Below are 27,112 nucleotides of genomic sequence, written 5' to 3'. Positions count from 1 at the left end.
CGCCAATTAGAAGACAAAAACACCTAATTACCCATCAACTATTTCGAGCAATGCATGGATTCCTACTTGAAATTATGAAAATGACCCCAACTATAATTTCTCTACAAGTGGGAACCGTTGTTCACACTTGCAATTACTTGAGATTCTGAAAGCTAGCTCCTCATGCCAGTGATGTCAACCGAATGCACCACTGGAAAAGTTCAAATCGATGCTCGAAGGCGACACCAGAAAAGTTGAAATTGAAGAATCCAGTGCCGTTGCTAGAGAAGACAACTCTTGTTGCGTCCCCTTTTTTACTCAACCGTTGCCGGAGAAGACGACTTGTTGTTGACGCTGGAAGAGATAATCAGGGTATGTTATTTTGCTATTGTTTTCTATCATTTTCTATGCTTCTCTGCCATGTCTTCTTTCTTTTCCTTACCATTTGCAGAAGATGAATTGCTCTCTTTTCGCTTTGCTCTTCTACTTCTCCCATCTCTACTCGTTCACGTCCTACTTTTGCTTCTGACATACAACAGTTCCAACATTTTCTGTGTTCAAGTCCATTTTCAGGCAGAAATCACCCCCCCCCCCCCAAATCCCATAGTTTCTCCCTGGAAAATGCAGTTGGAGATACAACACGAAAATGGTCTTCCTTTTCGTCTTCGTTATCCTCCATCATGGAAGAAATCCCACCTTCTAAACTCAAGACCCATTTGCCGCTACTACAAGAACCTAAGTCTTCTTCGGTCCTTTCATTTAACTCTTTTCCAATGGATGCATCACTTGTGGTTTTTAAGTCATAAAAAGCACAAATTGATGGACGGTGGTTCTAGCCGACGGAGACCGAAGTTGGAACGCCGGAACGCCATGAAGAACACTGACTACGATGCCTTCTCCCCTTCGTCTTTGTCACCACCTAGTGATCTCGACCCTTCTCTCCGCGCTACTCGCTCCCTCGAAATCTTTTCTATCACCAACAAGACTAGCTTCCGAATTGAAGGCACCGATGAGGTCAACCAAATTTGCCAGAGTTTGGGACTTTCCGACCTGGAGGACTTCGTGATTCCGACCACCTCATGGAAGGCCAGGAAGGCCCGGTCTTCGTCTGATATCTTCCCGAGGCCGCGATTGACTCATCTAGTCGATGATGGAGATGATAAACAGGAGGAATCAGTTGAAGCAAAAGAAGAGGGGGAAGATGGCTCACGCATTGTCTTCTCACATAGAGAGAGAATTACAGATGAAGATATAAACCAGTTAGTGGAAGATCAATGGTTTCCTTTGGTTTCTCCTCGTGGAGTAGAGGAAGAAGATGGGAAGGCAGTTTGTCGACTAGGTTTTCAGATAAGTTTAGAGTTAGTGATGGAGCTGCGGAGCGATCGACAAGGGATCATTCTGCTCCCCTCCTCTATTCAATGACGGGAATTCACTTGCTCTGGGATCTTTTGGTGCTGGCATCAAAGGCGTTGGCGGAGGTGGAGGAATTAAGGGGGTTTGGCCGCCAGTGCTCGCTCCATCGCCGGTAGTGTTGCTGAAGGTTGAGGATCGTTGTCAGTCATTCCTTCAACACAGATTGAAGAGAAAGGGAAATAGGGTAAAAAGAAAGGGGAAGGGTAAAATGGTCCAAATATTATCATTAAGGTTATTTTTGGTATTGTGAAATTATTTAAACGACACCTGTTCTCACATGATGGTCTTTATTGGTGGTGAATTAACGCCACTATTTGAAAGTTGGGATACTAAATCGGCACTCTGCCTAAATTAGAAGATAACTATTAGGTATTTTCCCTTAAATCAAAGTGGGCGTAAATAACCAACTCTAGAAATTAATTAAAAGGTAAATTCCTGATACAAACCCCCCATTCTTTGTTTTGCGACAAATACCCCATGTACTATGACCTTGACCCCTAGGCTTCCATAAAATTACTGTTCATCTTCCCCAACGTAACAATTTAATAGTTACAATGCCTGTATCAGATTCGTTCAGATAAAATAAAATGACGTAACGTAACGTAACGTAAGTTATCGGGATCCAACCATTGCAGACACCGCCTGAAACTCAGCAAATCTGTTCTCGAAACCCTAATCTATCGTTCTCCAAATCGTACTCAAATGTAGAAATTCTGATGTTTCTAGTTCCCTAATATGATCGATGGTCCACCCGATACATCCGTATCGGGGATAATGCCGTTCGTCACGATGGTCAAGCAAACCACACCGTCGGCACTGAAGATGGAGTAGTAATTCGGCAACGGTAGAGCCATCTTCGCACCTCCCTTGAAGTGGAAGACCAGCTCCGGAAAGGACAATGTCTTCTCGTCCGATACGTTGAAACAGGGGCGCAACCCGGTAATGGTTTCCACATCTAATGCTCTACTGTAATAAGATACTTGGTTCTCGAATTCATGTGCAACCATGTCAAACACCCGCTTCTCCATGAACGTGAACGTCGAGCCGGAATCTATTATTGCTCCTTCATTGCCATCTAAACCCATGGCAAGGTAATGGTACGGGATTTTGACGGGTTTGCTGCCGACGGTGATTTTTCTAAGGCAAATGTAGTAGTAGACAGAGAATGCGTGTCTCCCGGTGGCTGGGTTTTTCAGAAATGGGGTGTAGCTGAGGCCCTTGATGTTATGGTCGTCGTAATATGGTCCACCGTACAGATTAAGCGAGGTGCTTTCGGTGGTGTCGACGAAACGGTGAGAGACGAGACAGTAAGAGAATCTCTTTAGACCAAGCTGGGAAGGTAACGAGGGTGACCCACGGCCGAAGCCGGCGATTCCGGAGAGTTGCGGGAGGAGAAAAGTGAACATCCGACGACAAAATTGGTACCTTTATCTCAGGAAAATCGAGTGCTTCAAACAGGAGAAGCCCGACCGTTGAACCGGCATCGTAGGCAATAGGGTAAGGCCAACAGATCTGTGTGCGGTTACTCGAATTGGGGTCACAGTCCATGCATGTAGATCGAGTGTCTGGGTCGTGAATCCAACCACATTTCGGGTTTCTACAGCCTACAATCTTCGCCGAAGAGGATGTTTTAGGGATGAAAATTGGGTCAGTTGTGAGGTTCTGGTTACCGGTGGAAGGAGAACCTCTTGTGCCTCTCACTCCCCATCTATGCGACTAATGTTCCAATCTATTGTCTCTCCTTGGAGTTTATTTGATGGAAGCTAGAGTAAATCTTCAACTAAGTAAAAATCTTAACTTTTTTCATTGTTTCATGACAGACCAAACGAACAAATAAACAGGTCGCGATTCGATGAATTCAAATGAGTTGCACCACCGAAAATGCAAAAAGAAAGTCTAGAAGATGGTGTTAACTCTCTGGTAATCCTGCACAGATGGGGCTGAAGTTACGGTAGATTAAAGTCTTCAGGGAGTTCCCGACATTGTTAAGGGGAAGAAGAGAGAAATGTGAAGGAATTTGAGGTAGAGGGGATTACCGCCAAAGTTGTTGTTCGTGTATCGTGAGATCGGAGAAGATGAATAGTATTTTGGACGGAAGACTAACGGAAGGGAGTTTGTCTCACACTCATAGTATAGGGAGGTTCTTTGTCATAGACCCCATAGTATAGGGGGGTCTTTGTAATTTACCCTTTATTTTATTTTAAAGAAAATCAAGGGAAAATTCCCGATAGGTACTTGCACTTTAGGCCGAGTGACAATTAGTACCCAAACTTTCATTTTGCGACAAATTAGTGCCTAAACTTTCATTTTGTGACCTCATATGCAATTTAAAACTTTTAAAAATGTCAAAATTATTTCATCATCTTCTTTCTCAAGAAAATGAAGATCAAGTTCCGGTAACCCAAATCTCTTGATGAAGGTAAAGCCTCCATCCACCACCAACCAGACATTCTTCGCCGCACTAAAGAATGCTTGCAGCAATGGCTAAGTGCGCAGGTAGCTCCCTGTTGAACCGAATGGTAAGGCGGGTCCCGCGGCTCTCTAAACCGCATTATCTTGCGAACAGGGTCTCCCCGCTAATCCAATTCCCGGTAAACTCTGTCTATAAATACCCCACACCTTAGGTGATACGATGCCACCCTCTAGCTTCCGACCACCATCGCCGAGTCTTGTTGTTTCGAGGGTCTGTGTCATTCTACATCTATCTTAGGGTTTGTTTCTGCAGGGCTTCTGTCCAGAGTTTCTTCTTCTCTTGCATGGCAGTTAGCTTGTTGGCTTGCGAGGTATCCGACATCTATCTTGGAAAGCCGGTGCTGAGGTCGCTCTCCATTTCCGCCACCATCAATGATGCATTGTTGATGCTTAAGGGGTCGGGTGAAAACTTTCTCAGTGTTTGGAGCTGTAATCACTCCTCAAATGCGAAAGTCGGTGAGGATTGTTGATGTATCGAGAAGCTTTGCATGGTTGATATGATCTACTATTTCTGTAAAGAGGAGAACCTCACTTCCCTTTCCTTTGTGCTTAAATCTCAGGTCTCAGTTCTTCTCACGAAGCCAACAAGAATAGTGAGGCATATAGAGCGTCATTCAAGGTCCGCATTTGGAAGCAAATCCAAGCTTGATTCTGTATTCTTAATAATTTAATTTTACAATTTTTCCTTTTTTTACTTTGATTGTTTTCACCCTTTGAATTCTACATTGATTAATGAAATTTTTTCTTTTTTTTCCATTTTAGGTTGTTATTTCATACTCTTAACAGATTTTCCCTTTTAATTTAGGTGGTGTTCGGAACTGTTTATATCCCGTGGATGGGACCGTTCATGCCCACACCCCAAAATACCGTAAACAGTAAAATATCCTGGTTTGGTCCCTTCCACGATAGACTTTTGATCATATGCTTCACAAATATTTCTGAAACCTTCGTCTATTTCACATTACCGTTGAGCTTCTTCACTGCCCGCCCACCCTGCCCGCTGAAGCTTCTCCGCCGCTGCAACTCTCCACCGGTAAGTATTTCTTTGCTCACCATTTATCTGTCTCTCTATTTCTATCGATAAACAATAACAAATCGAAAACAAAATAATGATAATAATAATAAGAAGAAGAACAACAACAAAAACAAGAACAATGGGTTTGGTGTTTAAAGTACTATTTACAAAAAAAAGAAAAGCGGGTTTGGTGTTTAGAATACTATTTACAGAAAAAGAAGAACACTATACTATTTTCGAACAGTGGTTGAACTACTGGGGGAAGACGAAGTGGTTGAACTAATGGTTTCTCTTTGGTGTTTAAAGTACTATTTACAGAGGACTGTGCTCAAAGTACTATTTTACTATTTACAGAATACTATTGACTGTACTCACTTTTATTCCTTCCCTTATTGTTTTGCTTGTCGTTAGTATCAAGTAAACTTGGTTCGGATGTAGTAAGCATACTAGGGAAGCACCTTGCATCCAAACTCCAAACGTTTTATTCTTTTGTTAGTTATTATTTATTATTTTAACATTTGTGTCAGAAATAAAAAACCAAAAACCAAAAAGGAAAGCCTGTCCCATTAATGCGTCCGTCTCTCTATCTCCAACCTTTTATTTATTATTTAATATTTGTGTCAAAAATAAAAAACAAAAAACCGAAAAGGAAAGCCTGTCCTATTAATGCGCCGGTCTCTCCATTTCCAGCCTTCTACCATTTAGGGTTCTTCCACACCTCTGGACCTTCAGCGCCATTGCAACTGGTTGGTTGGGGCAACAGTTCTTCAAGCCCTCACCAGTGGTTTCATCTCAAGAAATTCATTCATCCAACCTCAAGAAACCCATTCATCCAATCAAAAAATCCATTCATCCAACTTCTCCCACCTCTGCACCTTCAACAGTTGCAACTAGTTGGTTGGGGCAGCAGTTCTTGAAGCCCTCACCTGTGATTTCGTCTCAAGAAACCCATCCATCAAATCTCAGGTGACTATAGTCTATCATCGCTATATATGCTTTACGGTTTCAATTTATCTCCCACTTTCATTTCTTTAGGGATTTGCATAAACAACACGGGATTTCAAACAAAATGCAAATTCCTGATTTTCTGCAATGGTTTTGTTGGATTTTTATGGGATTTTATCTCAGTAACCATAAGTTCAAACCATGATATATTGATTGGAAATGCGGATTATGTTACTAATCATTCGCGGTATGGATCGACCATCCCCATCTTGTTGCAAAGGTACTGGTGGGAGATCATCTATAACTATGTTCTTTACCACTTTTTTTTTTTTTCTTTTAGTTGAAACTTAGTGATTTAATCCCTTGTAATTTGGTTGGAAGAGTCCTATAAAGATGATTTGCTCTGTTTGATCACTTTAATGCATTTGGACTTGTTTAGACATTAGACTACAAGGGTAAGTTTCAAAAAGAATAAACATTCATTTACCTATCAAAAAAGAAACTTTCATTTTGGTCCATTTGCAATTTTGTTGTTTAAGTTGAAATATTTATTCAATTTGGAAAGCGGCATTGTTGAAATTGTATTTGGAGCTATTGGGTTTCTTGGGCGTTATGTTGCTCAACAACTTGCTAAGACTGGATTTAGCATACTTATTAACTAGTTTGGTCTGGGATCATCTACAATGGTCCTAATCACTAATAATCATGCTTTTGTTAATAATTAAATCTTATTAGTTAAAGATAACTGATGGAGGGTGATTTGGCCCGACCTCGCAGTACGGGTACACATGGGGTGACCTCACTCAAACAGTGACTCAGTATGACAGCGCAACGGATGTGACCACAACTCGGAGGGAAGATCCCACCGAGTTCAGCTCGGCAACTGGGCGGATGAACCACTTGCCGGAAGCCGCCTCACTCGCACCTCCTCTCCGGGGTTAAGGCACTTTGGGGTTCCCAAAGTTCGGGGCACCCTGACCTCTCCTGAGGCCCGAGCTCCTCCTAATGGACCTCAGGCCACTCCCAGATAGGAACACAGTGATCCATCTCTAGAAACCCCGAGGCATGGACACCTCAGGTCAGCCAGCTCGGCATAACTTGCTACGGGCAGCACGTCACTCAAGAGACAGCCCAGCTCAGGGTAATTCGTGGAAGGGTAGCTTGGCGTACCGCAGGAAGGCTTCCTGCTCGATTGTCGTGCCCAACAAATCTGTGGACAGCAGACATGTCGCTCGTCAGAAAGCACCGCGCCTATCACTTTCAGAAAGGTGTCTCATACCTGACAGGCACGTACCCTGCAATGACGGCCCTGCGCGTGCCACCTCAGCCTTGCCAGTAACGGCTGTGGCAGACTGGCAGTGGCAATTATACCTGCCCTTTCAGAAGCAGAGGGCCTGAAGCAACAGAATTCAGTTGTAAGGGGCTTATTCTCAAGGAACAAGGTATCTTCTAATTATTTGCCCAATCTTCACTCTTAGCCTTCTTTTTCCCTTCGCTTCTTGCACAAAGTACTGACTTAATCATCGAAGTGTTCCCGCCAGGCAAACCCCCGGGGGAACTTCTTCTTCCCTCTTGTCCCAGGTACCTCTCAGGAGCCACGCGAGTGCCAGTTAGGAGTGACCGAATCGTGCTACATCATTTGGCACCGTCTGTGGGAAATGCTTCAAAAGGCCTTTCACATCTCTCTTCTTCCTTGGAAAAAATCCAACACTCATGGCTTCCTCTAGCAACGTTGGACAAAGCGCGGAAATGGATAACTCCAGGGAACAACCCCAGCTTCCTACGGTCTACATCGGACAGTTCACTGTCCCCCTCTCGGCGGACGGAATCCCCAGCTTGAATGTGCCTCTCACAGTGGTACCTGTCATCGCCCCACTCCCTGCTACAGTCGGAACGACGTTCACTAAACCTTCGGTCGTGCCTCCAGCGGCTAGCCCGAACCAACTTGAGGACTTGATGCAGTGCATACGGGCCATGCAGGCCCAAATGCAACAGTTCCAACAACTTCAGCTCTATCAACAACACATACTGCACCAGGTCTCCCAGTATCAGTATCAATAGCAGTTCCCCCAGCTACCTCAACCTCAATTTTAGCAGCCATAGTTCCCGCCTCGACACCCAACCTCGCAGTAAGCTAGGTCTCTCTGCCAAGATGAGCGCCCCTCTGGCCAAGGAGAGTCCCCTCAAAACCTCCCAAAAAACCAGGCCTCCCCCTGCGGTAGACGAGAGAGACCGACTACCGCAGTCTCCCCATGGGCGGACAGGTCGGGAGGACCCCAGCTTGCCAGGTCTATATCACCTCGACAGTTGAAACTTGAAACCTTGCTCTTTGAGAACCGGTTTGAGATCCTGGCAACATACTCCAAATAGGACCCCTCTATCCGCAGTCATCACCAGCAGACCGGGCTACTTCATGCACAAACCATTCCGGACAATGCAGAGGTGAATAGCACGAACGCCGAGCCCACCAAAAAGCAGAGACGCTATCGCCAAGCTCGTCGATCTATTACCTGTGGTTTGTCCAAGCTCGGTGGCAAAGAAGAGGTAAGCTCGGTTGAAGTCAAAACTCCCCTCCTCTCAGTTTCATCCCCCTGTCTTCCGAACTTCTGGCAGTCCCAATGTCCAAAGACTTCAAGCTCCCCCCTCTTGACAAGTATGATGGGTCGTTTGACCCAAATGACCACGTAGATGCCTTTCAGTCACAGATGCGCCTGGCGAGAGCCAGTGAATCGTGCATGTGCGTGGCCTTCTCCACTACTTTTAGGGGAGTAGCCCACATGTGGTACCGGAACTTGGCACCTGGGTCGATAAGAAGTTGGGCGCAGTTCGCACAAGCCTTCACATCCCACTTCGTCACCAGCAAATGGTGCTCGCGAACTGAAGAAAGCCTCCTCAGCATAGTGCAAAGAGAGGGAGAGTCCATCCGAGGCTATATCAAGTGGTTCAACGATGCTTGTATGCAGATATCGTGCCTAGACCCCGTTGTACGCCTTGTAGCATCCAAGAAAGGTGTGACACACAAAGAGTTCAAATGACACATGGTCGTCAACCAGCCTGTGACCATAACCGAGTTTCTGAAGCTTGTGAACAAGTTCATAGCCACCGAAGAGGAGATCAACCAGAAGGGCGAGGGTGCACCCGAAAAAAGAAAGAGAGAAGGAGAGCCTTCCAATCAAGGGGCAGCCGAAAGAAAAAGGATACAGTTTGAGGGGCAAAGTCGGGTTAATTGTTCCGAGCTCCTGCAGCGGACCAAGCTGATTATACCCCACTAAACGCAAAGTGGGCTGAAATCCTGATGGCACAGTACCGAGAGTCTGTAATGCAATTTTCACAAAGATCACGGTCACAGTACCGAGAGTTGTAAAAACCTCCGCGATGAGATAGAGGAGCTCATCCGTCACGTATATTTGAGAAACTTTGTACAAAATAATAATAACAATAGTAATAGAGTAGGTCGGCAAGGGGAGCATGGTAAGGATGCTCCCGAGTCCAACAGCAGGCTGGCCGAACAACCGTAGAGGCAGCCTTCGAAGGAGAGGCCAGTTCGGGGGACCATCCACATGATAGTGGGAGGTTCGATCGTTGCGGGTTGCACTTCAGCAGTAGCTCGGACGTTAGTTTGTGAGGCCACCCGGGAAGAGCAGAACCCTCCAAAGCGGTCGAAGATGGAAGACCCAATTTTTTTCACAGAAGACGATGCGCGAGAGGTCCACTATCCCCACGATGATGCGTTGGTAATAATGCTAAGAATCAACAACTTTGAGGTCAGGCGCGTACTTGTTGACTCAGGTAGCTCAGCTGACATCCTTTTCAAAGCTGCGTTCGACCAGCTTCAGTTGTAGAGAAGCGACCTGAAACCTACAAACACTCCTTTGGTGGGCTTTAGTGGAGAAGAAGTCCATCCCCTTGGGAAAATAACAGTACCTGTAGAAGTCGGCACATAGCCTTATGTGGTTAGTTTCAAACACGACTTCCTGGTGGTCATAACCCTCTCCCCCTACAATGCCATAATAGGTCGACCAACACCCATGTCATATGGGCGGTGGTCTCCACTTACCATTTGGCTATGAAGTTCCCAACAGACTTCGGTGTGGGGATAGCGTGGGGTGACCAACTCGAGTCCCACAAGTGCTATGTTGCCGCCCTGAAGGGGAAAATCAAGGTGGCCGACGACCTCGAACTAGAGCGGCCCACGGAGCAAGGCGAAGAGCAAGCCACACCCACGGAAGAAACAGTCGCGATCCTGACCTCAGCAGTAGACCCAGCTCGAACGCTTTAGATCGACGCTTCCGTCCAGAAGACCCTACGATCCGAACTAGTAAGCTTCTTACTTCAAAATTTAGATATTTTTGCATGGTCCGCGACAGAGATGCCCGGTATAGACCCCAAACTCATAACTCACAAGCTGAATACTGATCCTGTAATTAGGCCCATTAGATAGAAGAAACGCAACCTATCCCTGGAGAGGTGGAAAGCGGTCGACGAGGAGGTCAAAAAGCTCCTCGCATCTGACTTCATAAGAGAAATCCACTACCCAAGCTGGGTAGCTAACCCTATCTTGGTAAAGAAGAAAAATGGAAAGTGGCGCATGTGCGTCGACTACACCGACCTGAACCGGGCTTGCCCAAAAGACTGCTTCCCGCTCCCCAGAATTGACCGCTTAGTGGATGTGACCTCAGGGCATGAGTTGCTAAGTTTCTTGGACACCTATTCGGGCTATAACCAAATTATGGACCCGGCGGACGAAGAAAAGACTAACTTCATCACGGAATTTGGCATGTACTGTTACAAGGTCATGCCCTTCGGGTTGAAAAACGCAGGGGCAACCTTTCAAAGGCTTGTAAATAAATTGTTTGTGTTGATAATCGGCAGAAAAGTAGAATGCTATGTAGACGACATGGTCATCAAAACTCAATTCTTACATGAATTAATACAAGATTTGCATTCTGTTTTTGAAATTCTGTGTAAGTTTAATATGAGACTGAACCCAAACAAATGTGTATTTGGTGTGACCTCGGGCAAGTTCCTAGGATACATCATTAAATGGCGTGGCATTGAAGCCAACTCGGATAAGATTAAGGCCATTTTAGATATGAGACCACCCCGAAAGTTGAAGGAGGTTCAAAGGTTGAATGGCCGCATAGCTGCTCTGAGCCGCTTCATGTCCAAATCGGTGGACCGTTGTCTGCCGTTCTTTAAGGCAATTAAGAGCAAAGGGTTTGAATGGACCCAAGACTACCAGCTCGCGTTCGACGAGCTCAAGAAATACCTTGTTAGTGTGCCAACCTTAACCCGGCCCGAGGAGGGCGAGGTTTTAGAATTGTACCTCTCAGCAAGCGGCGAAGTGGTCAGTTCAGTGCTAATAAAGGAAGTAGATCAGGTTCAATGACCCATCTATTACGTTAGCAAAATATTGCAGGGTGCAGAGACGAGATACCCGGAGATAGAAAAGCTAGCATACGTACTGGTAATTGTAGCTCGGAAGCTCCGCCCGTACTTCCAACTCATGTTGTTATCGCCCTCACCGACAAACCTCTGAGGCAAGTATTACTTAAGCCCTAGGCCTCTGGTCGGTTGACGAAGTGAGCCGTTGAGCTCAGCGAGTACGACCTCCAGTACAAGTCGCGAACTGCCATCAAGGCCCAAGCCTTAGTAGATTTCATAGCCGAATGCACATTCAGCTCCGAAGTCCCCAGGCCGGTTGAGCACAAGGCTCCCAGCTCGGGTGAGCCTGAAGCTCTCAGGCCAGTCAAGTCCGAACCCCGTGAGGTAGCAGCCAGTGTGGCATCTCTCCTAGCTCGGCCAACCGCAAGCTGGGATGAGGAGCCCTGGATCCTTCACGTAGATGGCTCCTCGAACCAACAAGGCAGTAGAGCCGGAATAGTTCTACGTAGCCCAAGTGGCATGAAACTGGAGTACGCGCTACGCTTCGAGTTCGCGGTGTCTAACAATGAAGCAGAGTATGAGGCATTGATAGCTAGACTAACCCTAGGCAGAGAAGTAAAAGCAAAGCACATTGTTATCTGTAGAGACTCCCAACTCGTGGTCAACCAGGTCACCGGCAAGTACGAAGCTCATGAGCCAACCATGATTGCCTACTTGACCAAAGTTAGAGAGGCCCTGCTCAACTTCCAGTCACACTTCATCAAGCAGATACCAAGGTCAGAGAACGCTGAGGGTGACGCCTTGTCCATACTAGCCAGCACCAGCGGCATAACCATGAGGGCTGTGCACATAGAGGATTTGCTCCGGCCTAGCATTCTCGGGGGGGGGGGGGGGCAGAGGAGGTCGCTCCCGTCGTTCAAGTAGAGTCGAGCTGGGTTGACCCACTCGCGAGCTTCCTTCTACACAGGACCCTCCCTGCAGATCGCAATGCAACCAGAAGTGTGCAGCGCCAAGCAGCCAAATATGTCATGATAGACGAACGGTTGTATAGGAGATCCTACACGCTCCCCTATCTGCGTTGCCTATGACCTACCGAGGCCGAGCTCGTACTCCGCGACACTCATGAGGGATTATGCGGCGGACACTTGGGGGCAGGACCCTCACCGAGAAGGCACTTCAACAGGGGTATTATTGGCCAACAATGAAAGTAGACACTATTGAGATCGTTAGAAAATGTGACAAATGCCAGAGACATGCTAATATTCACCATTAACCCGCTGCCAACCTCAAGTATCTCACTAGCCCATGGCCCTTTGCATAATGGGGCATCAATCTACTCGGGTCATTCTCGCCAGCAACGGGTGGAAGGAAGTTCTTAGTAGTGGCAGTGGACTACTTTGCCAAGTGAGTAGAGGTCGAACCCCTTGTAACGATCACAACCCGAAATGTCCAAAACTTCTTTTGGAAGAACATCATGTGCCGCTTTGGATTACCTCGGTATTGATTTCTGACAATGGCAAGCAGTTCGAGGATATCAAGTTCCAAGACTGGTGCCAGGACATGGGAATCTAATAGAATTTTTCTTCAGTCACACACCCTCAAGCAAATGGTCTGGCCGAAGTCACGAACAGAGCCAGCCTCCGTCGACTAAAGGCACGACTGGATTGAGCTAAAGGACTATGGGCAGAGGAACTACCCAGTGTTCTATGGGCCTATCGAACCACGGAGAAGATCGCCATGGGAGAAACACCCTTCAATCTCACCTACGGCACCGAACCTGTGATTCCCGCAGAGATCGAAGTACCCATGCTACGATTAGAAGCATACAGTGATCAGACAAACGAAGATGGGCTATGTACCAACCTCGATCTACTCGATGAATTAAGGGACCTCGCGTACATCAGGACAGCAGCCTACCAGTAGAGAGAAGCTCGGTATTATAACGCTAGGGTTAAGAAGCGGAATTTCTGCGTTGGTGACCTGATCCTTCGTAAAGTTATGGTACCTGAGCCCGGCACTAGCAAGCTTGGGTCCAATTGGGAAGGTCCCCATCGAGTGAAGTGAGTGCTCGGGGAAGGAACTTACGAGCTCGAGACCCTCGAAGGGAAACAAGTACCTCGGGTATGGAATATTGTCAACCTAAGATGATATTATCTATAAGAATTGAGTAAGCACGAGCCACTCTCAAAGCCTAAGGGCCAAAATAATGAGCTAATATGATCTCAGCACAATAAGACCCAGTCGCCTCTGTGGCATGGACAAACTCTGAAAGTGGGCCACGATCCATTCCTCCAGCCTAAGGGCTGAAATGCCAAGCCAATGAAGGAACCTCGGGAGCATACAAAGTTAAGTTGCCCCATCAGCATGAACTAAGTACTTGCAGCACCTGAGATGCAAGCGGCTCAGGCACGAAACTTACGATAAATAGCCTGCCGTGGCATGCGAAGAGTTAAACCCGTAAGGACAACTGATAGCAGGCTACCTCAGGTGTAGACTGGTCGGGCATGCACCCTAAAATATCCCTCACCCTGGCATACACAAGGCTACCCCTACTAAATAGTTCGGGGCCACGATAGCCGATTAAGGAACACCCACTTTGGAAGTTCAATACGATAGGCTAACAGCTCGGAGTGAATGACCACTCCGACAAGATAAAATACACAAAATCTTGGCAAAAAGAAAGAAAAAATCTCTTCATTACAGGAAGTTTGGCACATAAATTTCATTAAGAACGTCTTGATTACAAGGGAGGTTAAATTTACAAATGCAAGGAGCAAACTACTTCAAAAGCTCGTTGCCTCTGTTAGGGACCTCCTCGGGGGCAGTAACTGGGCCAGCATCCTCTGCTTTATCTTTGGCACCCTCATCTTTAAGATCTAGATCATCTTTTGACTGACGCAGGATGTCGTCGGTGATTTGTGAAGTGGTGATGGCGCTTGTATCCAGGTCGGGGTAGATGTGCCTGATCAGCCACCGACTAAGCTTGAAGCCCTTACGGTAGGCCTCCGTCATCACGTCGTCAAACTTTGAAGAGTTGATGTAGTCAATGGCTGCCTGAGTCTTGGCCTCCTCGAGACCACCCTCGAAGATTGCAGTCTTCTCTCTTATGTCTTCCTGGAGGTACCCCACTTCATGTTCCAGCTTACCCTTCGCCTCCTTAAGACCTTGCACTTCAAGCTTCAAGGCATCCCACTCAGCCTTGAGGCTGTCCACCTCGAGCCCTAAGGCCTCCTGACCGACCTTGAGGTCGTTCACCTCGGCCCTCAGCTTGTCTTTGTCTCGGGCCAGCTCCCCCTTCTCTGCCATTAACACCTTGATGAAGCTCTTCTGAGCCGAGGCGCCACTCTCCAGGCGGTGGACCAGACAACGAGCTGCCCTCAACTTAGTATGTGCTGTGCGAGATGACTTCTCAACCTCTAGAGCCCGCCTTAGGTGCCGCCGATTGAAGGGTCAAGGCGTGAATGGCGGTGTATACCTACAAAAGGGAAACCAGTCAAGAGAGAAATCAAAAAAAAAAGGGGGGGGGAGGGAGAGAGAAGAAAGACTCACCACCATAGTATGAGTGGCAGCTCGGGCACCGAGCTGACCAGGAGTGAGTTTGGCCCACTTGCTGACCTCCCCCGGGTATGCAACCAGCTTGCTCTTATTCAGGCTACACTCAGGGTTCATAACAATTTGACTCCCCTGGCCCTCCGAGCAGGATGTCGTCATCTCCACATCGTGAGTGGAACTCTCAGAGGCCTTGGCAGCCACCTCAGCAGGACAAGCCCCAACAGCAGCCTTTGCAGCACGAGCCTCGGTAGCGCTCTCAGCAGCAAGCTCAGTAGGCTTGGCAGCAGGTTCGGTGGGCCTAACAGCAAGCTTCGCTACCACCTCAGGCCCTCAAGGCACCGCCTCTTTTTTCAAATCGATGACAAGCTTCACTACCACCTCGGGTCCATAGTCGAAGTCTATGGAGGTTGGGGCTCGGCTAAAGCTTGCGGGGACTCAATGCACGCCTTCTTGGCTATGCGTTTCTTTCTCTGCATCTGGCGGAAGAGCTTTTGGTTGTCTATTCTCTCCGCCTCCATGGGACCTACAGCAAAACACGACATCAGCAACCTGAAGTAAACATATGAACAGAAAGACGAAGTGAAGGAGGGCCTACCCGGGCTCAAGCTCGCCTGGACGAGCTTCTCCTCATAAGTGAAGTCTTTATAATTCAACCCGAGCTGAGGTAGTGACTGGAGCACCCTCTTGGTCTTCCCGTCTAGGATGACACCGGGGTCTTGAACGGCTATCCTCCAATCGATGGGGAAGGGCCACCCCATACTGCTCTGAACTACGAAGTAGTCCCGCTTCCAAGCTGGGACTTTGCTCAAGAGCTTGTGCATGAGTTTGAAACCCGGGTGGGGGGACAGGTAGTAGGATCGCCTGTGCCTGGGGAGAGTGCTCGAAGCGCTCTTCTTTATGGCAAAAATTGTGCAAAGAACATCTAAATCTATAGAGAGGGAACAGTGAAAACAAAGAGAGATGGACCCCACCACATTCCATATGGAGTTCGGGTGGAGTTGATCCAGGGTGATTTTAAAGTGTACCAACACCTCAACGATCAAAGGGTGAAGAAGAAGTCGGAGTCCGGCTATCAGTTGCTCCATGAAGGTCACGATCTCGTCAGGACCGTGCTCCCATGGGAAATTGCTAATGGGAAGGCTATATGAGTATTCCTTAGGGAGGCGGAACCTTTGTATGAAGTTCTAAAGCCTCTCCGAAGTCATTATAGAAGGGCCAAACTGATCTGCCTCCCGACCTCGGTGGGAGGTGGGCGCCAGATGACCCAAAGCCACCCGTACCTTGGATGGCTGAGCAGTAGAGGAGCCACCTTGAGCTAAGGTACCCACCTCAGGCTCGTCGATAAGGCTGTCTACACTAGACGACATAGCGAACTAAAGCGAAGAAACAAATTGAAAAGGTGAAGGAAGCTTGGGAGGACTCACCAAAAGAGACACAACCGGACTGGGAGAACAGGACGAACTGGAAGACCCAAGCTAAGAGACCTCCGACGCGAGCTCAAACACTATTGAGGAGAGCTTTGTGGCGAAGAAAATGGCCAAGGATCCCCCTATTTATAGCCACAACTGCGGGTTCCTTGAGGCGAAAATGGTTGAGCGCGTTTTTGATGTCCGCGAAGTCCGAATCGCGTGAGATCCGCGCGTAATCCAGATGCGACTCGAGTCTTTTTTTTTGTCAAACCGGGCGTTAAACCGGTCCAGCTAGACAGAGCCCACGACAAAGTGGCATGAAGACCAACGCCAAATCCACCCAGCATGTCATGACCTCCCCGCACTGGGTCACCGCTGCCAGCGTAGGGAGTGGGGGGAATTGATGGAGGGTGATTTAGCCCGACCTCGCAGTACGGGTACACATGGGGGTGACCTTGCTCAAATATTGACTCAGCATGACAGTGCAATTGACATGACCACAACTCGGAGGGAAGGTCCCACCGAGTTCAGCTCAGCAACTGGGCGGATTAACTACTCGCCGAAAGTTGCCTCACTTGCACCTCCTCTCCGAGGTTAAGGCACTTTGGGGTTCCCAGAGTTCAGGGTGCCCTGACCTCTCTTGAGGCCTGAGCTCCTCCCAATGAACCTCGGGCCACTCCCAGATAAGAACACGACGATCCATCTCTAGACACCCCGAGGCATGGACACCTCGGGTCAGCCAGCTCGGCATAACTTGCTACGGGCAGCACGTCACTCAAGAGACAGCCCAACTCAGGGTAATTCGTGGAAGGGTAGCTCGGCGTACCGCAGGAAGGCTTCCTGCTCGACTGTCGTGCCCAACAAATCTGTGGACAACAGACATGTCCCTCGTCAGAAAGCACCGCGCCTGTCACCTTCAGAAAGGTGTCCCGTACTTGACAGGCACGTACCCTGCAACGACAGCCCCGCATGTGCCACAACCTTGCCAGTATCGGCTATGGCAAACTGACAGTGGCGGTTATAGCTGCCCTGTCAGAAGCAAAGGGCTTGAAGCAACGGAATTCAGTTATAAGGTGCATATTCTCAAGGAACAAGGTATCTTCTAATTATTTGCACAATGTTCACTCTAAGCCTTCGTTTTCCCTTCGCTTCTTGCACAAAGTATTGACTTAATCATCGGAGTGTTCCCGCCGGGCAAACCCCCGGGAGAACTTCTTCTTCCCTCTCGTCTTAGGTACCTCTTAGGAGCCACGCGAGTACTAGCTAGGAGTCACCAGATCGCGCTACATCAGTAACTAGTACAAATCTTTGTTCTTTATAACTTTTTTCTATGTACAACATTTTTCCCTTGCAACTTCAATTTGTATTGTAGGATATAGGTGTACTTGGATTAGAATTGAGTTGGGATATCACTTGGTTAATCATTAAAAAGGGCTATGTTTGTTTCTTAGTTGTTGGTGCAGAACTAGTAGCTCTTGGAATCCATTTCCAAGAACTAGCACTATCTGGTTAAATGCTCAAGTACAAACAACTTTAAAACATGTCCATAGATAGAACAAAACAATTTAAACAATTGATTGGGATGACTAGTGAGAATGATTAGCCTAGATTATGGTTTCTGCGACTTTTTTTTTTTCTTTTAGAATCAACTTGTTTCTTTGTGAACTTTATTTGCTACCAAAAACATTAAGATGTTGGAAATTTGTCCTTGCAGTTTTTTCTTCAATTTATTTTCTTCTCTTAACTCTTATAGGAACATATTACAAGAACATGCAACACAAGGCTAGTAAAAAATCTCCTCAATATGCTTTTCATTTTTGTGCTAATTGCATTTTATCTCATACTTAATTTTTATGTTTTTTTTTTTTTTTTGCCTTTTGTATCAGCAATAGAAGATGTAATTTTTGATTGGTGCATCCTATACAATTTTCAAGACATGTCTGAATTAGCATATGCATCAAGTGGATAGACAAATTTACTGCTTGGAAGATGGTTGGATGCAAAAAGCAAAGTTTTGGAGTAGTTCAAAGAACAAGTATCACTATAAGAGAATAGTAGTATGGAATGTTTTGAGAAGCAAGTTTCCCACTTGGAGGATAGATTGAAATTAATAACATGTCAAATGCATTATACTTATTATAGTATTGTTATTTTATTGAAGGTATGGTTAAAACAATAGACTTCAGCATGAGCATTATTAGTTATGTAAAGATATGGCTAAGTTATATTTGGAACATCAAATTATTTGAAGTTTTTTTACTTCTTGTTGTGTTCATATGAAATTTATGGCCGGGATTGGATTACCAAAAAAAATTATGGGATTGTATTGCTAGATGTAATGGAAATTAGTAATTTGTCAATACCAAATGGGCAACTTGAACCCTAATTGTAACTCTTTTGACTCCTAAGTTGCATACTCTATGTCAATTTATTAGGCTATGTTTGATTTGCTAGAAAATAAAAGACGGACAAGTTAAAGTAGAGTTTTTAACAAATTTTATGAAATTTCTTTAAAAATTTCCCTCAAATTTTGGTTCTTTCAAACTAAGCACAGCCTCAACGATAACTACTTGGAATGTAACAATCTTATTTTATATGGATATCTTATTTTAATATAAATATTAATAAATCATTGTTTCTTCACAACTATGGTTAGATTTCCAATTAATAAATCATTCCATTGTGGGAATGATGAAATCTCATATTACCCATCAAATAATGTGTAGTTTTTGTTAATACTTTCTTTTATGACAGTTAAGAACTACGGGTCCATTAAGATCATAATCATAATCGAAATCAAAATTGGTCTATTCCCCACCTGAATTGAAATAAGCTAGTAGGGGGTTCATCTTCCCTAGGGAGGGAGAGAATGGGGGAATGTCATTCCACCCAGAATTGGAGTCAAATTCTAATTCTACCCAACCAAAATAAACCTCTCAAATTAAGTGTTACCTTTTGGTGCAAAAACAAAGAAAAAATCCATAAATTTTGCATATATAGTAGCAAGAAAAAGCTTCCCCAAACACACTAGGCTCATTGAAAGGCTATAAATTCCAAATTTCAAGCTTGAATTAGTATCGAATGAAAAGCCAATACCCAATTCATATCCCAACTAAACAGAAGAAAAAACCAATAAAAATATGCTAAGCAAAAGATCCTTAAAGATAATTACTTCCTTGGTTACAATGATATTATTAACCAAAGAAACTATAAAAAATTACCAATAAAAGAAACTATAAAATATGTGTTTAGCATGTATAGAAAAAAACTATATAAAAAATTATAGCCATGCTTCCAAAAGAGAATTGCAAGGCTTTTGTACAATTATATGCAATCAAATTTCATACAAAAGAATTGTCCAAGTATCTCTTTGCCCTTCAATTCCTGCACTCAAATACAACAAAAAGATCTGAGACTTAATTATTAAGGTTTAAAATTTAAATGACATAGATAACTTAGCTAGAGGAAACACCTTTTTCCACTTTTTACCTAGACTAGATATCATGAATTGATACGAGTTTTCACCTAGGGTATCAGTCATTATTTTCCTCTACATCTTCTAAATTATTGCAAGCCATTGTTTGTTGGGATACTCCAATCCCAAATGATTCCTACAAAATGTATATATCATTCAAAGTATGTTTAAGAATATATTCAAACTATAGTTCATTTGATATAGGAAATTACCTTACTCATATAAGAGCCACTGGTAGGGAATTCTCTGAAAGTAGTAGCAGATATCTATGCGTATATGAAGACAATTAAACAAATAGTAAAACCATAAAAAAGAAAGAAAAAGTATTATTGTATTTCTTAAAACATGTATATTAGCTATTTACTTGCAACAACTGAGACATACTAGGATCATTAGCAAAGGAGTTAATGTGTCCAGATGTGAAGATGTTTTGTGGTTAGGACAAATACATAAAAAATATAATAAACACTTTTAATTATAAAAATAGAATATGTTTAAGATATATAAATTATTCAAAATAATTACCTGAAGTAATAAAGGTACAGTATGAGCATGACCATTCTTCAAACCAATCTTGAATATGAAAAGCACATAAGAATAATTAAATAATCAAGAAAAAATAAGTTTATATGAATCATGAGAGAGTTGAGTTGTGACTTACATGAATGTGATGTGAAACAATGTTTTGTTGATTTCTCATTGTGACATTCTCATTATTTTTCTCGAACCCCGATTCCTATATAATAGGAATTTTAATATAAAAATATTAATATATTATTTAAATAAATTTAATCAAAGATATACTTTTATTGATGAGAGAGGTTGATTAGATTGTTGTGCTCTTGTCCTTTTTGTCTTCTTTGGAGGCACATGTTTTTGGCTGCCACCATCTCCATATTCCTGGATCAAAACAATTTAATAAAGAATTGTCAGACATAAAAACATATTTAATTGATAAATTAAAAAAAAAAAGATACATGTATAGGTTGTTGGGTAGAACTTTCTTCGGCAATATGATTCTTTTTCCGCTATGTTCTCCTTGTTATGGCTTTTTCTAAAGCATTTTTTGGCCTCTAAGAAGAATGCACATTGGTCATCTTGTGTTTAATTCCTTTCACTATTGTTGAGGTCCCTTCTTCAGTGAAATTGACATTTTTGCCATCAATATCCCTGCATATTTTATCAACATGTAAGGAAGGAGAGCTATTATTGGCATTAATTTCAGCTTCCATGCCCTCTAGTGAAATAGATGGTTGGTCAAATGTTGTATGTTTCAAACATTCTATCACTTCTTATAACAACCTTGTAAGCATTCTTAGAATATGCAGCTCTATTTGCTATTTAGGAAAGCAATCAATTCATCTCTTTTTGATACATTGCTCTTTCTATGTTTTGATCAACACATGTAATAGAGTCGTGAGATGTTTCAACAGTCGTCACCTTTGCATCAATAGTCCATCTTTGTAGTGTATAGCATGGAGGAATCATTTTAATGCATCTACAATCAAGTACTTTCAATGCATGCCCACATAAGATCCCCATATATTCAATTTTTTTACAAGTACAATTGACCAAATCATCTACTGAGTCAAAAGTGACTGTGTGCCGATGACTTTTTCCAGATACACTAACAACATACTTAGTTGATGTTCCACATACAACATAATCTTCTTCAATACTACAATTGAGTTGTCGCATTACTTCAGTGTAAAACAAAGAAAAAATAGGTGGAGTATATATACGAGAAAAATAATTCAATATATCCACAATTGCAGTCAAGGCTGGGATGCCTTGTGTTGCTACAAATTCAGCTTTTAACTCTTCATATCGCCTATCAGCAACTACTCTCTCAAAATGCCAAAGGAGTCTTGACAAATCATGCTTAATTTTGTGATGTTCTTTAAGACAACTATTCACGCTTTCACTTCTCTGTGTGGTGCTCATACCAACAGAAAATGTTTATTGCCCAAATACTAAAGCCCATTTATGCCTTTTATCATATAACTTTGTAACCAATCATTCTCTTGGAGGTTATACCTCTTAACCATCTTTTCCCATGCATCTTCAAATTCATCTATATCCTCATAATTATAAACACTTCAAAAACACCACTAAGGTGTTTTGTAGCATTTTGAAACATATGCCAAACACATAATTGATGATTTATTTCTAGTAATACCAAATTGATTGCCTTTTCCATAGCTGCACCATCATCAGTTAGAATCGTCTTTGGTTGTTTTCCACCCATTGTTTTGATGAAAGTCTTAAATAGCCACTCAAATGTTTCTGCAGTTTCATCATACAACAATGAAACACCAAAAATTGTTGATTGCATATAATTGTTCACCCCCACAAACATTGCAAATGGTCGATTTTCATTGTTTGTTCTATATGTTTTATCAAAACATATAACATCACCAAAATGACCATAGTCTACTACCATCTGACCATCTGCCCGAAATAAATTTGTGACTAATTCAGCTTGATCCAATTGTATTGCATATACAAAAGAATGATCTTTTGATTGCATGTCTTGAAAGTATTGTAAAACACCACTTGCTTCTCCCTTCTCCATCTTCTTAGTTCGGTATGAATGCAAATAATTCTTAAGATCCATAGAAGTGAATCCAACTTTTTCCCGTCCACCAGCCTCCTTGGCCATTAGTTCCATTGTTGCTTTGGGAGCTATTCCTGAACCATCAACTCTTTTAACATGGGTTGCTTGTACCTCTGAAATATTTCTTTGTGATCTTAGCATGTGTGTCTTTTTTAGGGGTTGTAACAATATGATTATGATTTTCATTAAAAGAAATCACATGATAGAAACCATCTTCTCGATGGCTTATCTTCATTTCTGCCATACACCCACGTCTTGTCTCCGCTCGGGGTCGTTTGACAATGAATCCAAGTTTATCTTGGATATGCTTCCCCTCTCTAGAACAATAAAATTTTCTAAATCTTATTTTACCAATCCAAGAGCATAGAATTCTATTGGCTTTCTGAACACTAATTCCTACCTTTCCAGTATACCTATTATAAAATTCATATGCTTCTTCTATTTTAAACGCCATGCCAATCTTCGGGGTCCACTCTTTAGGAACAAGGGAGCATTTTTCCTTGAACATTTTCTTTATACTTGCATCAAATATCTGTTGGCCTTCAATTTCATGCAATTTAGCAATACTATATTTTCTTGTAATTAGCTCGGTAGGACTTGATAATTCATCTACTTTGGTTGCACCATTTGCCTCAATATCAGTAATGTCAATATCTTGACATTTGCACCCCACCTAAATAAAATATCAGCCTATGCTTGGAGTGAGGACCAACCTCCATATTCGTTTTGACTATTCTAGTAAACATGACAAAAATATTTTACCTACTTATTAAACACATAAAAATGGAAAGAAATCATCAATTTAACAAAAAAAAAAAGTAAATTATAATAATAAGAAACAATATATAATATAGGCTACTATGGGAATGTTTTTTCTTAAACATTTTGTTTGAAAATTATAAATTCAAGTACATGGTTTAATAAGTTTGATATAAAGTAAAAATTGGTTTTATCTTTATGTTAGATACATTGAGGTAGAGGTGTAAAACAGGTTGTGTCGGGCCGACACAACACTAGGGGTGTAAACGGATCGAATTCGAATCGTATTAGACAACATCCGAATTCAAATTTGATTCGATATCTGACAAATATTGAAAATTAATATTCGAATTCAAAACTGATTAAATATTCGAATATTTGATTCAAATTTGATTAATTAATTATTTTAGATAATTAGTAAATATATAAAATAAATATCTTATTGATGTAAAGTATATAAATATATAAATTATTTATATAACTTAATTATTATATATGTTATATAAAGTATTATATATATTACATGTAAGAATTAAATAATTGGTCGAATTCATATATTTGTCGAATCAAATAAGATCATATCCAAATTCAAATCCGATTAATTATTCGGTAAGAATAGGATATCCGAATTTGATCGATTAGATATTCGAATTATCCGAATTCGACTCGATTCTGGTCGAGTGGTGGGCTGGGCTGTGCCAGCATGCAGGTCGCGGAAGGCATGGCCCAATCGATTGTACCAGCATGCGGACCTAAAACCCCAGGCCCAGCACAGCACAGGCCATCATGCCAGGCCTGGCACAACCCGCATGCCATCATGTCGTGTCGTGCCAAGCCGTCCCAAACCCAACTTGATTTACATCTCTACGTTGAGGAAGAATGGCAAATTAGAGAATTCAATCAAAGCATAAGAAATATTCTCTAAAATTGTAATAACATGTAATGCTTTGTTATACATTAATTCTCCAAAAATAAAAAGCTTTTAAGTAAAGTACTAGTGATGAAGGAAGATTTGGCCCGACCTCGTAACCACTCAACACATGGCAAAGGCAATAGCACCCCCCAAGCGCGAGCTCCGAAAGGAGGAACCAGCGGTCCGAACTCCTCGCAAGGAGCCCGAGCTCTCCCTTAGACCATGAGCCTTACGAAACAAATCGAACTGGCCCGCCCCATGGCAGTTCGGGCCACACCTCCATCCGAACTCAAGGCTTCACCTCGCACACCACTCAAACACTTCACCTTCAGGATGCCAAACTGAACAACCATATCGTACCAAACACCGAAGTAGTCCGTACCCTAAGGTGGTGCACCTGACTAACTTGGGATCTGACGCTTGATAGCCGCACTTCAATGGTCACCTGCCACTGCCACCTGCCACCGCCATCTCCAGTCACGGAGATGGCTCCGACAAAGAGAGCAGTGGTGGTTCTGCCCTAGCAGAGGTGATGACACCCGAACTGGCAGAAGCGCAGGGGTAACCATACCTGACCTAACAAAAGCTTAGGAGTGAGTGCGCGAAATGGTTATAAAAGGCCCCCATCTGGTTTTTATCTTGCCCTTGAGGAAATACTAACTTGAGCTTCGGAGCATTCTCACCAGGTTCTCCCTTGGAGATTACTCGCTTTCTCCTTTGTTTCAGGCACCTTTTGCTCTAGCCCGAGGCAAGATCTTTGGCAGCTAGGACCGGCCGGATTGCGCACCATCAATTGGCACCGCCTGTGGGAACACGCTCCTAAAAGCCTCCCTCTAAAACTCTTATAATCCCTTTTTTCCCAAGAAACCCCAACACTCATGGCTTCTTCCAGCAATGCCGGACGTAGCACGGAGATGAACCCCCCCGGGGAACAACTTCAAGTCCCCGTGGTGTGCATTGGACAGTTCACAACCCCCCTTCCAGTGGATGGGATCCCCAGCCTGAATGCGCCATGAACAGTGGCGCCAGTGAACCTTCCCGCTGTGAATGTCCCCCTTCCTCTCCCTATCAAGACAACCTTTACCGAACCAACTTCTGTCCCCGTGGCGACTAGCTAGAGCCAGTTTGATGACTTGATGCAGTAAATGCGGGTAATGCAAGCCCAAATGCAGCAGTTCCAGTAGCATCATCTCCAGCAGCACCAAATATTGCACCACCTCTCTCAGTATCACTATCAGCAGCAGTTCCCCCAACTGCCTCTGAACCAACCACAGCTTCCACCTCGCACCCTGCTCCAAAGCCAGTTAAGGCTTCCCCTCAGGGTGGACGCCATCACCAAGGAGAAGCCCCCAACTTCAGAACCCCCCTAACAGTCAGGCCTCATCCCCGGGTCGGAAGGAAAGAAAAATCACCCCCGCCTTGCAGCTCGCAGGCGGGTCGGGAACCTCGCCTGCCAAGTCAGCGCCTCGGTGCTCCAAGCCTGAGCTCTCGCTCACAGAAAACCGATTCAGCGTCCTAGCAGCGGACTACCAACAGTCCGGGCCCATCGAGCTCAGCAACACAGAGGCCAGCAACGCCAGTACTAGGCCCACCCAGTAATGAAGATGCCAGCGAAGTTGCCGAACTGCCACCCGTGTCCTACTCGAGCTCAGAGGTAAAGAAGAGACAAGCTCGGATGAGGTAAAAGCTGCCCCTATTCTCTCAGTTCCTTCTCCCCTCTCATCAGAACTCCTTCCGGTCCCCATGCCCAGAGACTTCAAACTCCCCCCTTTAGACAAGTATGATGGGTCCTTCGACCCCAACGACCACGTCGATGCCTTCCAGTTCCAAATGCACCTAGCAAGGGCCAGTGAATCGTGCATGTGTGTGGCCTTCACCACCACCTTCAAGGGGGTGGCCCGCACCTGGTACAGGAACCTGGCCCCCGGGTCAATAAGAAGCTGGACCCAGTTCGTGTAGGTCTTCACCGCACACTTCGTTACCAGCAAGCGGTGCCCTAGAACCGAGGAAAGCATCTTCAGAGTAGTCCAAAGGGAAGGAGAGTCCATTCGGGGCTACATCAAGCAGTTCAATGATGCGTGCTTGCAGATACCGCGACTAGACCCCGCGGTGCAGCTTGCGATAGCCAAGAGAGGAGTGACGCATAAGGAGTTCAAGTGGCACATGGTAGTTAGCCAGCCCGTGACTGTAGCTGAATTCCTCAAACTCGTAAATAAATTCATGAGAATAGAGGAAGAGATCAACTAAAGAACTGAGAGCGATATCGAGAAAAGGAAGAGAGAAGGCGAGCCCTCCAACCCAGATAACAGGAGAAAAGATCCAGCTCGGGAGACAAAGCCGAGCCAGCCCTTTTGAGCTCCCTTAGCAGCTCGGATGGACTACACACCCTGCGAAGCGGGCTGAGATCTTGATGACGATCAAAGATGCCCCATACGTAAAGTGGCCACCTCGCTTAAAAGGGAACCCCAACGAGAGGAACAAAAACTTACACTACAGTTTCCATAGGTACCACGGTCATAGTACCGAGCATTGTAATAATCTCGGGGATGAGATAAAGGGACTCATCCATCGCAGGTACTTGAGAAATTTTGTACAACATAGCAATAATAATAATAATAAGACAGGTCAGCAAGGGGAGCACAGTAAGGTTGCTCCCGAGTCCAGTAGTAGGCTAGTCGAACCGCCACAACAACAGCCTCTGGAAGAGAGGCCAGTTCGGGGAACCATCCATGTAATAGTGGGAGGTTCAATAGTCACGGATTGCACTTTAGTAGTAGCCCGGGCGTCAGTTCGCGAAGTTGCCCGAGAAGAGCAGAACCCTCCAAAGCGGCCAAAGACGGAGGAACCGATTTTCTTCACAGAAGACGATGTGTGAGGGGTCCACTACCCCCACAATGATGCGCTTGTCAACAAACTAAGGATCAGCGACTTCGAAGTCAAGCGTGTGCTTGTTGATTCAGGCAGCTCGGCGGACATTCTCTTCAAGTTGGCGTTTGACTAGCTTCAGTTGTAGAGAAGCGAGTTGAAGCCCGCAAACACTCCTCTGGTGGGCTTCAGCAGAGAAGAAGTCAGGTCCCTCAGGAAAATAACAGTACCTGTGGAAGTCGGCACATGGCCTTGTGCGGTCAGACTCAACCACGATTTCCTGGTGGTCGCAACCCCCTCCCCATACAATGCC

General features: G+C 44.5%; 3 pseudogenes; 1 reads left to right on the top strand and 2 right to left on the bottom strand.

The window, feature by feature from the left end:
- Positions 1 to 128: 128 nt before the first annotated feature.
- The window catches only part of LOC148877284 (CBS domain-containing protein CBSX5 pseudogene), a 45,330-nt pseudogene continuing 18,346 nt past the window's right edge, over positions 129 to 27,112 (top strand).
- LOC148877286 (putative aspartyl protease At4g16563) lies at positions 1,845 to 4,086 on the bottom strand (annotated as a pseudogene).
- Positions 19,704 to 22,981, bottom strand: LOC148877285 (protein FAR1-RELATED SEQUENCE 5-like; annotated as a pseudogene).

Source organism: Nelumbo lutea, chromosome 1 (assembly GCF_056320005.1).
Source record: "Nelumbo lutea isolate HS-2025 chromosome 1, American lotus-T2T, whole genome shotgun sequence".
NCBI classification, from domain to species: domain Eukaryota; kingdom Viridiplantae; phylum Streptophyta; class Magnoliopsida; order Proteales; family Nelumbonaceae; genus Nelumbo; species Nelumbo lutea.
Note: the sequence above shows the minus strand (reverse complement) of the source record. Positions and strands in the feature narration are given on the sequence as shown.